Genomic DNA, 11,922 nt, shown 5'->3' on the forward strand with positions numbered 1-11,922 from the left:
TGCTAAAATACGGTGTATGTTGCCCTTAATCCTAGGAAGGAGAAGTTGGAATAGCAGCAGTCAATTCACTGGGAAAAGCTAGGATGTTCCAGCTCATCTTACAGTATTACTGTAGGCAGTAGCTCAGACAGGTTGATCGGAAAATTCCCAAGTTTGATACCCATTAGGTGGCAGAGGAGGCACGGTCCGGGGAGAAGGGGACTTGCTAAGCATGACATCAGGTCACACATTTGTAATCGGCAAAACAGGTCTCAGGTTGATACCTCTGGCTTCACTGTACATCTTAGGCTGTAACTTAAGTGTATTTACGTGCTATTGCTACACTCTGTCCTCATCTGAAAGTTTTGGACATCTCGCTGTAAAGATAGCCTTGCGAATCTGAAAAAAACTGTTGTGACCTTGTTGCTGCTTATCAGGGAGCGGTGAGGGCCAGCAACTCCAAACGGGAAGAGGAGCCTGGAGCAGAGCGTGGTATCAAGGCAGGTCAGAACAGTAGCCTCACCAACAAGGAGCCAGGATGCTAAGCATGAGTCAGGGTCAGGATCAGACCCTCAGAGTCAGGCATAGTCCAGTGATCACCCAGAAAGGTCTCAGTGAGGTGACAGGTCCCAGGCCAAGCCAGGAAGCTGAGCCAGTGGGTATGGGTCAATGCCAGGGAGTCACCAGACCAGGTGCAGACATAGAGGGCCAACAATAAAGACTCTGCTTAAAAGTAGCTCCCAAGGGAAAAGGAGCTTCTAGCTTTCTTCAGAACAGCTCTTATTAGTGGAAAAGCTGACTTCGGACTTGGCAAGCTAAACTCCTTAACTCAGCCAACTAAACTTCTTGAAGGTGGGTGCACTCAGGGCCATAACACTGTCCTCTTTGACATTATTTTTTGGAAAAAATCAGTGTCTTACATGCAGGCTGTCCTAAAATGACCAGAGGCTTTACAGTCTGCAGGATTTTTTGGTCTCTCCTTTATATCTTTGAGAAGCTAACTTATTTACAGCTTTTCAGTTTTCTCCTATTTGTGTGAAGAGGAACCTAAGTAGAACACATATGAAGACTTTTCTGAGGACTAGGTCTGATCGAAAAAGCAGCATGGAAGGAAGTTTATTATGTCCCAGCTGGGCTGCTTTGCCAGTACCAGTACTGCGGTGGACTGGGGTAAAACGATCGTATGGGATCGCAGAGGCATCATAAGTAGGAGTTATACAACAGTAGTGAAGTGATCCCTGCTATCAAAGGCAGAGTTCACACATATCCTGATACCTGCAATAGCAGGACAGTCCTGAAAAATTGGACAGTACAGTGAGGAACATAGGCACTTTACATGCAGAGGTGTCTTGACAGTTATGACAATGAACAGAAATCACATCAGCTCATACTATGCAGTGAAACATGAGAGGGACGGATGGCAAACAAAGAAAAACATTTTAAATGAAAACATACAGAGGTGCCTTCTAGATAATGATGTCTACAAAAGCTTCTGCAAGGAACAAATGTATTATCATGGGCATTGAAGGAAATGGGCATGTAAAAAAAGAGGAAAGAATATGAGTTATACAGATTGCTGAAAAACTTCTGGAATTAAGACCCTCTTCACCAGTGAAAGCGTTAGCTAGAAGCTGAACTGTCTTCCTCCCAACAAGTGTTGTTCTCATTGTCTTCAGAACTGTTTATCATGTGGGATTTTTTTTAGAAAATCCATTGGCTCAGAAATTGTGTTTACCTGTTTCTTTTCCTTTTCAGTGACTCTTATGTTTTCTTTTCTTGGAAGGAATTTCTCTACACTTAATTCCTGACTGATGACGTACATTTGTCTGTTGTCTTTTTTCAGGACTTCCAAGTTTTCCCTGACTCTTCCGCTTTGTGCAGATTACCATCCATTCAGCATCATTTCTTTGTTATCAGAGGGCCAAAATGAACTTTTCTTCTTAAGGTAGGAATCTCCAGCATCCACAATCATCTTGAATCACATAGGTTACATTATTCTGACTTTTTCTTACAGCAGTTCTATACAAACACATTCATGACAGGTTGTTCTGCAACATTCCCACTTTTTCCTTTTTTTCAGTGTAACAGACATTCTGAATTCCTGACTCGGGTCTTCATACTTCCATTCTTAACGAGCACAGACATTAATCTAGTCAACTGTAGCTGATTTTCCAGACTTTTTTCTTCTTTGCGTTATTATAAGGAGCAAAATAAGGTCTTTTTAGTTCCCATGGCTCCTCCCACTGTACATTGGTTCTGAGGGGTAGGTAAGTTGGACGTTCCCAAACACAAACACAATCTTCAGAACTATTTTCCTCTTCCTTCTTGTCATTATGGTTTTGCACTTCTCCCCCTACTCCAGCAGTCTGTTGTGTCTATTACCTTGTCTTGCCCAGCCAGTGTTTCCCCACTTCATTTCTTTCATGCATATTAATTTCTTCTGTGAAAGATAAAAAGACAAGAGAGATTAAGGAGAGAGGATCACATGCCAAAACTAGTTCTGTTCTTGTTCTGAAGCCCATTTTCCTTATTGTGCTATGTGGACAAGGCTTGATTTGTCCAGAAGAAATTCTATTTGGTAATAACTTTGATGGATGCAGACTTCAGTGTCATCAAATATGTTGTATATTTATGGTGAGATTTGATGATCCAGCCAAACAGCACTTTGAAGCTGCTTTTGGCTGCACTTGAACATCAGATGCTTCAGAAGTTTTCATGCTTTCCACAGTCCCTATGGAGTCAAAAAATTCTTGTCTTGTGTTGATATTGCCTGTTAGTTCTTCAAAAAGCCCTTCACTATAGATTCTTGGGGTCCTGGTTAGACTGAGCTTGTTACTGCTATTTCTCCTTTTATTTTCTGTTTTCATAGACAATGATACGGAAGGAAGAGCATATTTAACATCATTATCAATTTATGCTGTGTCCTAGCATGAGTTAAGAAAATTGGGATTTTCAGTTTTACATCTTTTTAATATTCATTTGATAGTAGCATGCAATGAAACACAGTGGCATTTTGTGAATACATAATTTGCTTCAGTTCCATTTTGCATTTTTTATTGAATCCATCTAATAATTAGGTTACTGTGCATATATGTGCGCACTCATATATAAACATTTGAAGTGGGGTAAAAAGTAAACTCACACATATTGGCACAAAAATTTTACACAGTTTTTAATTGGATAAAGGACAGAGGCAACATTTTTGCCTCAAAGCAAGTAAAGAGCAGGCTAATCCATCATTTCTGTGCAGGGGTATAACATCTGAAACCACAGCAGTAGTTTGCAATTATGCAGTAAATATGCCAATCATATGTTTGAAAAGAAAAGTGGTATTTCTATTGAAGAAAGAAGATATGTACGAATTGGAATCAAAGTACACAATTCAAAATCACCTGAAAACTTAACTGCTGGAAAAAAAAATCATCTGTTTCTATGACTGAAATTCATAATAGTGTTTCCAGAGAACATTAAGTTACTGGAGTGGTAGAAATCATACTGAAAGGGTTTTGAGAAAAATAAGTAAAAGAGTAAAATTTCTTAATTTAAAGTCTTATGTAGATGTGGTACAAATTAGCTGAGAAATTGTCTGTCCCTTTTTCAAAGTAATTTCTAAGCTCTTGAAGCATTTTCATTTTAATACAGGCAAAATGAGATTAATTTACCTTTTCTTAACCAGCAGCAAGGTTCACTATTGTGTATTTTAAAGTGAAATGCATCCAATCAAGGAACATTTTTCAAATTAAAGTGAATTGTAAAAACAAAATTACAAAAAAATACAATACTCCTTACTATGGAAGTGCAAAATCTATAAAAGACAACATAAAGCTAAAAATATTTGAAATCTCAGAGCCATTCTTGCAGCTAACATGGTATCTGCAGCATTCTGAGCAGTGATGCAGGCTTTTAGCCAGAACCTTGTGTTTGCAGGATTGTATTTCACTAATTTTATCCAGACGTATAGGTTATTACTTATGTGGTGGCAAGCCATAAAATGAACATCCAGAGCTGTTAGTAAGTAAGTGGAATGTCCGTTCTCTTTAGAGAGTTTTTCTGATCAAGTAGGATAGCAGTCTTTGCTTTCAGGTCACCAATAACTGTCTGTAATTGTTGAACTCACTGTTTACAGAGACAGACACAGGTTCTTTGCATATCTGAATAGATTAGAAAGTCCCCCAAAAGACAGTATTTCAGGTTTTAGCTTGCATATCTGTTGCTATTTGTAGCAGTTTACGCAAGATCTCATAGTCTTAGGCTTCATCATCATTTCTACATCTATATATGAAAAGAAAATTAGAGAAACAAGTCTAGGCAGGCATTTTGTTTCCACGTATTTTATTTCAGTTCTGATTGATCACTCGAAAAAATAATCATGTGACAGTTTTCTTTTATGCTCTTCACAATCTTTTACTTGTTGCCTGTGACTGAGACCTAATCGACCCTCCACATAGTCCTTTCTGACTGACTTACATCTTGGCTGTTTCGGTCTTTGTTGCACAGCAGCTGCCTCAGAGTATTTGCTCTGTGATGACAGTGGTTCCCAAATCAATGTCATGTTATAGGGAACATTCAGCTTGCAGCAGTATAATAGATAGTGGAATGTTGAAAAAGGCAAAATTATTTTCCCCCCAAATCATAATTAACACCTTCAGGGAAATAGTATCTTATTTCATATTAGCATATTTTTATGTTTGTATTTTTACAAATATGATTGCAAAGGGTTATTTCTTGCTCTGAGATTCTTTAATGAAAGATGCTATAGGTGTGTGGAATACTTACATAAAGTGTTGTGCTATTGATTTGCTCCTATTGCTATGTGGAACTGAGATCAAAACAGCATGTATTCAGCAAGGGAGTTATGCACATGCATAACTTAAATGATGTAAATAGTTGGCTATGAAATATCAAAGAGTCCTTACATGCCTGATATATAGTGTTCATAGAATCACCTATAGACCAGATCCCTAAGGGGAGTTCTAAGTGCTATTGCCTTTATATGCAGTTCTGCAAAATATTTCTGATGTATGGTTTTGATTTTTGATGAAATGTGTAACAAGCTGTAAATTTTAGTTAATGAAGCAGAAGTGTTCCATGATTTTTAGTTTGTTAATAGTTGAAGCGTAAATAGAGAATATGCATGCTACAAATGTCAAGGAAATGTGGTCTCTGAACACAATGGAGCGTTTTCATACTCACACGTCATTGTAAGTAAGTGTTGGGAAACATATGTTGAGTTTCACCTGTTGTATCATGTATTATGTCACACCTTTGGTATTGTTCTACATGGTTCTGGTAGATAAATTTCTTCTAGAGTCTATGAATACTTGATAGGCAGAGGAAGCATCTTGCTTATGTTCTGTGCAAGTGCTAGAGAAAAAAATGACAGAGATTTCATTTGATGTTTGACACACATTTTAAAGTTTCACCCTGAAATGTTACGTTCTCTCTGGAGTGTTCATCTGTTCTCTACCTGATGATCCTTTAGGCTACTTCTCTGGGGTATGGAAGGTTAGTTCAAGAGCTAATGAGTATTTTGTGTACACAAAGTAAAAGAATTTAAAGGTAAGAGAATTACCCCGTAGTATCTAATCCAATAATGCATGAGAGTGAGAGTCCCAGACTGCAGGAGATTTTGTGAAATTCAGAAAGGTTAAAGACTTGAAGAAGGTCTTCTACTGCTTTGGGGAGTGCTTTGGTAGGTAGGTGATAAGGTGGAGGCCTCATTTAATTTTTCATTAGAAATGGTTGACTTGTATTAAACACTTGTCTCCAGGAAGATCTTCGTAGGTTCTAGGTACATTGGTCAGATGTTAAGTAATGCCAAGGTTTGGCGGGCCTATCTGCTCAGCTTTAACATCACCATTTATTGTGCTGGTTTATAGGAACTGTATTTTAGGGTGTTTGACTGTCAGAGTGCATTGTATGATGACCCTAACAAAGATTAGGACATGGAAGTTGAGGAATGGAAATCCCAGAGGCTGTTTTCCACTGTCACTGTGACTTAACAGCAGGCAGCAGCCATTAGGATAGTGCCCTCTCATCTCAGTAAAAAAATAAATGTTTTGTTTATTTATTTTTTTTTGACAGACTTTCAGTTGTGACTGGAGAAGCAGTTACCTCTGAGGAAAGACTAATGGTAGTTTCCTTTTCCCAAAATGATTTGAAGCAGAGATAGTCTATGAACTGGTTAAATATATGGTATTAATCCACAGATGCCAGTGATACAGAATGATGTAATGAAGCATTAGAGAATACTTAAGAGCTGAAGTTAGATTTGGAATAGAGTTGGGATTTTCACTGCTCTAAATATTTGTTTGTTTTAATTTTGGTTTGTGCATATTATCATGCCGTGTTTTATTGCTTTACCATATTCTGTGTTATCTCCATGGAATATTTGTGAAGGAATGTGAAACAATTCACCAAAGTGATGGAGGTAATCAAATAACACCAATGAAAATTTGCAGATTTGGTGAATAGGAGTACAAGATTTACTATTTATTACGACACTGAAAGTATTGCTTCTGCCTCTCTTGTCATGTTAATAATGGTCCTTACTCTTAGAATGCCAGGAATGTTACTCGTTAGTCCCATGTTTGAAGAACACAGATGAACTCAGTTTGCCAGAGTTCATATGGGAGGAATTCCATCCATATAAGTTTTTACTTAACAAATGACAACGGGTCCTAGCTATACCATCAGGGACTGAAACTGCAGCAGATAAGACAAGATACTATCCTACACAAAAATTGGACTTTGCCTTCATTGTGGATTTGTATGGTACACATTAGACAAAACCATCATGTGAAGCTAGTTCACTTTTCTTCTCACCTTTTGAATTTTTAGTGTTATGTTCTAACCTTTTGGCAGTTTGTAAGGGAAGTGCCTTAAACTACAGCCTGCCTTGTGGAAACATTTGTGAATCTTTTTTCTCTTCCTAAACAGTTGCTTTATAGTGAGCAAAACCTGCAGGACGATAGTCCCTAAAAACAGTAGTCCTGTCCTAATCCTTTACTTCATCCTTTGCTGGCTTGTCCAGGTCTAGCATGAAAATGTCAGATTGCGAAGGGTCAGTCCTTTGTTCCTGTTCGGTTTTTAGAAAGTCCAAGGTTACAGATTTTTCCCAACTGCAGTAATGTGGCTACCTGTCATCCAGCAATTATATAGAGACTCAGCCTGTTTAACATATACCACTGAGCAACCATCAAAGGTTAACCATTTTCCAACATACTAATCTAGCTGGATGCAAACCAACTACTTAATGAAAAATGCTCTGTATCCTATTACTGTTTTTCTGAGTAATGCAGTCCAACTCATCTTACTTTAAAAATTCTTCCTGACACTTACCTGTGCCAGTACACTTGTGTTTCCACATACATTGTTTTGTTCAGTACTGAACACTTCAGAAAATTGATGAAGTAATGAATCCTTTTCTTTTTTCTTTTTTTTTTTTTTTGCGTTGGAACAGAATTGTGGGACAAGTAACCTAACTACAGGAAAGAAAAGAGATTGATCATTGAGACACCATGGGAAGTCATAGAATCATAGAATGGGGTTTTTTTGGAAGAGACATTAAAGGTCACCTAGTTCCAAGCCCCCTTCTGGTGGACACCTTCCACCAGACCAGGTTGCTCAAGGCCCCATCCAACCTGGCCTTGAACACTTCCAGGGATGAGGCATCCACAACTTTTCTGGGCAACCTCTTCCAGTGCCTCACCACCCTCATGGTGAAGAATTTTTTCCTTATATCTAGTCTAAATCTACCTTCTTTCAGCTTAAAGCCATTGCCCCTTGTCCTATCACTACGTGCCTTTGTAAAAAGTCCCTCTTCAGCTTTCTTGTAGGCCCCTTTAGGTACTGGAAGACTGCTCTAAGATCTCCCTGGAGCCTTCTCTTCTCCAGGCTTAACAACCCCAACTCTCTCAGCCTGTCTTCAGAGGAGAGGTGCTCCAGCCCTCTGATCATCTTTGTGACCCTCCTGGAAAGAAGATTTAGATTTTGCCAGAGCCAGAAGTTTCAAAGTGGGTGGCAATGGGCTGCAGAATTTGAGCAGATAAAGAGTGCTGCGTTTTTAAGTTAAGATTCAGACAGTGGCTTAAATGGTCTATCTAATGAGGGCTTTTATGGAAGAAGGATGCAAAAAAGTATTTAATTAAGCAAATAAAATTGGAAATCCATCTTAGTATTTATTCCTGGCAAAGGATGCTGCAAACATTTTCTTCTGGCAGGAATGTCAAGGTTCATAACTGACTATAAAAAGTTCAAAAGAAAACACGGAGACAATATTTGCAGAGCACCTAAAAGAGGTTTTATGGATAACTTGCTACCTGTATTCTTAATGGTCTTGTTCATAAAATCGTATTGCTGTAATCTTATAAGGGTAATTCTGAGAGGGAATCTACTGATAGATTTCGTGTAGGTTGTAAGCAGGAGTTTGAGCCAAATTCTTCAACAAGAAAGTCCGGGTGTGTGGCAGCCTGATAACTTTCTAAGAAACCTGTATGTGAACCTTTTAAGCTTAGGCAGTATTCTTTCTTCTCAGAAAGAGGAGCCTGTGGTCACCTACCAGAAGATATGACCAATGCAGTGAAATCTGAGTTTCTGTGACAATGTCGGACTCTGAAGTGTCCCTGACTTGCCCTGGTTCAGTATGGAACGTGTGGATGGTACAGACACATTGTGCTGTGCATTCTTCCCTTTGCATGGGACGAGAAGACACAGTGACAGCCAGAAATGGTTATCTATCATGTGAATTTAGACTTGGCAGTGTATTAAATCACAAGAGTAGCATGTGCATTGGCTAATATTTGGCTTGGCAATCTGCAGACAGAACAAGTCTTTTGAAGTCTCATGAAAAGTTGTGATGATCAGAAGAAAATGAAGGACATGCAGCACATGCTGTCCTCTACATGTCATTTTGTTCCATTTTTTTTTATCCATTTTCTCTTCTTTCTCCTTTTCTAGACACACCCAGATTCAGACATTTCAATATCTGAAAACAAAAGATGCAGTGCAGCAATACAACCTGTTCCCTGCTGCTATAAGCCGTTCTGGCTACCATCCTAAAAATTGCAATAAAGATGTACAAAAGAAAAAGTTTATGCAGGCTTTTTCAGTGAAAAAAAAACCAAAACACAACAAGTGATCCTTGCTGAAACCAAAATTTTTGCAGTTTTACATTTTAGAAACACTCATACCTCTGTTCTCCATCCCAGCTTAATGGCCATAGGGAATTTAAAAGAGCTTTCTTCAACCCATCCCAAAAATAAATGAATAAATAAATAAGTAAATAAATAAAATAATAATGTAACAAGCAACAGATGTTTAAACTTGCTTCAGCTGCAATTAAAACAGTCTTTGTGCTACAAAGTCTGTTTTAAAGCTCTGCATAGTCCCTCCATTTCTCAGTGGCTGTTCTTGTGGTAGGGCTAGACAAGTACTTTTCTCCTTAGCCCCTCTCTCTCAACTCTCTACTGTTTCCTATGAAAGAACTTCAATGAATGTGCCAGGTTAGCTCTCCTTTAGCCCACCAAAGCATCAGACTTCATGGACTGGTTTACGATTTTACTAAGTTTCTTTGCAGTTTCCTCACTAAGTCACTTCTCACTGGGGCTAACAAAACAAATCAAATGTGGAACTCCAACATCAAATTGGAGCATGACTTTCCCTCTCAGTAGTCAAAATTAAAAAATGATGCATCCAGTCATTCTAAAAAGAGATTTAAAATATTTCTGTGTCAAAAAGCAAGTGTGCTGTAGCAAGTATAGTTCAGAACAGCTGAGAGTTTAAAACAATGAGACAATAATACACTATTGTACAACTACTAAAACAGGGCAGGGGACAAGAAATAGACAAAGTGTGAACAAAACATTTTTAGGTGATTTAATTTTTTTTACTTAAGTAGATAGTAACAAAGGTCACTTTTTGACCTCAATTGTCTTTGAGGTTTAGTAAACAGAACTGTATTATTGTTGCAGTGTATTCTGATTTAGGCCTCTTTTCCAGGGAGCTGAATTTTTTTATTTGTATTTACATTCATGAAGTACCGTATTCCACAAACAGCCCTATTAAAGTCAGTGGTCCTGATTTTCATTTATATTAAGAAGACATCCTCTGTGTTTCTTTGTGGTTGTATAGAGACATTAAGAAAGCCTGAATGCCAGCTAGGTAATGTAACACTACCTCTTTCATTATAATATGTTGTCAAACAAAAGTGAGTTAAGAAAAAACAAACTCCTAAAATGGAGTTACAGTCCAGTGCTTGTAGAGATTTTTCTCAGCAATTAGTAGAGACTAGTTATTTTCATGGCATGTAGATTGATGAGCATTATTTAAGAATGAAGGATATTTTCTTGTCATGGAAGTACTGAGGAAGGAGGATGTTTGAATATTAACTTGGTGGTAGGCAATATCACTTGTAAATCACACTTTTCTAGTGTGTCAGTCCACATAACTCATATGATGAGTGAGCTGAAAGGCTGGATATCTTTCAGAAAGAAGCATGGGTAGGCTTTTTGTTGTGGGGGCGATGTTCAGGCAAAATTAACAAATCCAGTGACAGAATGTCTGCTTAACTCATAAATCTCTAGAGAATTTTCAGGTTTAGCCTGGAGCGGTGTTTATATGTATGTCAATGAACTTAAAATCAAAGCCCCTTGCCTGGCCTACGGGAAGGGAAATGCATCATGAGAATAGGATACCTTCCAACACTAACGATTCCTTATAATTTTCCACTGAACACCTCCAGGTTAATACTGTAGCAACAAGACTCTCACAGTGGAATGCATTAAACAGTCTTTTCTTGATTAATGCTGTACTTCTTCAGGAAGGATATAAAGGTCAAGGTTAGGAGGACTACAGTGATTTACTAGCAGAAATCTGTTAGGTATTTTGAAGGGTGTTATTCAAATGTCTGCTTTATTTCCAAACAAATGACTGAACTTGGATTGGGTGGTTTTGATTCCAAGGCTGCTGGAAAGGAGAGAGCAACAGATTTGTTACTATTACTAAAAAACTGAATAAATAAACTTCTCAAGTGCCTTTCTAGTCTAGACTGCAAGCGTCAGGCCCTTCTGACTTCCACAGTTGATAATGTCTTAATGGCACATACTGCCTAGCACTCTCTATGAAGTGTGCCGCATCAAAACAAGCAGCATCTGGCTAAGTTTGTTTCTAGTGATATCTAAGGAAAATTGATTTCCATTCATTATAAAACAATTTACCCCTTAGCTGGGGGAAGTTTTCATCAGCTCAAAAGTAATGAAATAATGATGGCAGATTAACAGATTATTTCTAATTTGAAATTTTGAACATAAGACAGCAATGTGCTCAGGTGGCCAAGAAGGCCAATGGCATCCTGGCTTGTACCAGGAATAGCGTGGCCAGCAGGACTAGGGATGTGATCGTCCCCCTGTACTCAGGACTGGTGAGGCCACACCTCGAGTACTGTGTCCAGTTCTGGGCCCTGCACTTTAAGAAAGACTTTGAGGTGCTGGAGCATGTCCAGAGAAGGGCAACGAAGCTGGTGAAGGGTGTGGAGGGTAAGCCTTATGAGGAGTAGCTGAGGGAGCTGGAGTTGTTTAGCCTGGAGAAGAGGAGGCTGAGGGCTACAACTACCTGAAAGGAAGTTGTAGCGAGCTGGGGGTCGGCCTCTTCTCCCAGGCAACTAATGACAGGACAAGAGGGCATAGTCTGAAACTTTGCCAGGGGAAGTTCAGGCTAGAAATGAGGAGGCATTTCTGTGCAGAAAGGGTTGTTGGGCATTGGAATGGGCTGCCCAGGGAGGTGGTGGAGTCACCATCCCTGGAGGTGTTTAAGAAAAGACTGGACATGGCACTTAGTGCCATGGTTTAGCTGACATGATAGTGTTAGGGCAAAGGTTGGACTCAGTGATCCCAGAGATCTCTTCCAACGAAACCGATTCTTTGATTCTGTGATTCTGTAATTTAT

Source organism: Cariama cristata, unplaced genomic scaffold (genome assembly GCF_000690535.1).
Source record: "Cariama cristata isolate BGI_N322 unplaced genomic scaffold, ASM69053v1 scaffold35659, whole genome shotgun sequence".
Lineage (NCBI taxonomy): Eukaryota > Metazoa > Chordata > Aves > Cariamiformes > Cariamidae > Cariama > Cariama cristata.